The following is a 1,918-nucleotide window of genomic DNA, read 5'->3' as shown; positions in this document are numbered from 1 at the left end:
GGAAATTGTGCGGTATCAGCTGTCTTCATATTATCCACTTAATTGACATTGTCAGCTGAGAATTGGAGGAGCATTTAAGAACCTCACAGACAGGAAATGCTCTGGAATAGGCCTTTGGAACTTGTGGAATACCCTGTACTTACTTGTTTTCTAATCCTCTGTTTGTCCTGTGGCTTCTAGAAAAACTAGTTTTTTTCAGAGTGACATTTATCTTTGCTAATCCCAACTTTAAAGACAAAACGATCTTAAAATTATTTTCATTAAGGATACTGATGTTGACACAGAAAATCTTCCCTGACAACTTCCACCTCTCCTCTCCAGCCTGAATTCCAGCATCCCTACCCATTTTTCAGTAGCACTTTTCCCCTCCCTGGCTACCACTGCCAAGTGGTTGCTAGTGAGGCAGTGGGATTAGATGGGAGGGATAGTGTTTCTAAAGTGGGAAGAAGGAAAGCTTGTCCTTCCAAGTGAAGAAGACCTTTGCAAAACTCTAGCATGCATGGCCTAGACTAAACAACTTAGGCTTATATTTTGAGGAAGGAGAAAATGGATCAGTAGACTAATATCAGCCAAAAATAGGTAAGGAACATGTAGAAACCCAGCCTGGAGAAAAGGCCCCTTTTAGAGTAAGTATCCGCAAAATGCAAGGGGGGCATTCCATGACCAATCTTGGCACTGGACCTATATTCAGAAACAGTAAAGCCATCATAGTCATGAACAGTAATTCAAATGTTAGTTCAGTCTTTGGAAGAAGTATGAGAGAGCTTCAAAAAGTTTGTCAAAAAAAAAAAAAAGAATTAAAGTAAAAGCTTATTTTGGCACCAAAAATATTTGAAATCTGAATAGTTTTTTCCATCACACACATTTTACATAGGCTTTTTGAAAACTTCTCATATGAGGCAGCAAACCTGCTAAGAACCTGCCCCCTCTCCCTATGGTCCACTACCCATTTTTATTGATTTTATGCAGGATGGAAAAAAAAAAAAGCAATGGAAATACAAATACAATGGAAACTCTCTTCCATTCCTTGGACTCTTAAGCCCAAACTTCCTAAATCTTGGATGGTTCTACTTTTCTTTGTCCAAGCTATTCAGCATCTTTAGATTTGTTTTTATTTTTCCATCTACTAAAAATTTTCCCTTCCTTTTTCCTTTTTCTTTCTTTTTAAAAAATGTTTCACTGTCAGAGGGTACATGTACTCACCAGAGAGAAAAAGAGAGTCAGAGAGGGAGAGAAACCACCCCCACACTGAGGCATGGCCATGCCACAATCCCTTCTCCTCCTTTTCTCCATCCTTTCGAGATATGAGGCATGCATGTTTGCCTGGTAAGTTTTTCAAGCTGCTGGGGCCAAGATTCTAACTGCAGTCAGCTGCATAGGGTCTGGCTCCCTTTGCCACTAGGCTATGGGGCTCAATCACTTTCCCTTTTCCTTTTTAAAAAAATTGCCAGAGGGTGTGTGTACTCACTGGAGAGAGACAGAGAAGGAGAGAAAATGGGAAAGCACCCCTCATGGGGGGGGGCATCCATGTCATAGTCCCTTCTCCCTCATTTATCCCTAATTTTAGACATAAACACACACACATGCACCCAGTGTGTTTCTGAAGCCACTTGGACTGGGACTCAAATCAAGTAGTTTCCATTAGGATTCAGCTTCCTTAACCACCACACCCTTTTCCTTTTTGATGTGACCCTTCTACACATCTCCTTTCGCTACTCCTAACCCTAGTGTGTGCAATGATGTGAGGGTGAGAGGAGTGGAGAGAGAGTAGAATATCATGCAGCCAACATCTGCCTTTTATATAATTCAGGGCAAGTAGAGGTGGGAGGCTGTGAATTTTCAGACATTCGTCACTTTTGTTCCTGTGTCTTTTTTTTTTTTTTTTTTTTTTTTTTTTATTTTTTGTGTTCCTCCCCCA

Source organism: Tupaia chinensis, unplaced genomic scaffold (assembly GCF_000334495.1).
Source record: "Tupaia chinensis unplaced genomic scaffold, TupChi_1.0 Scaffold139943_1, whole genome shotgun sequence".
In the NCBI taxonomy this organism is placed as follows: Eukaryota; Metazoa; Chordata; class Mammalia; order Scandentia; family Tupaiidae; genus Tupaia; species Tupaia belangeri.
This window is presented reverse-complemented; position numbering follows the sequence as displayed.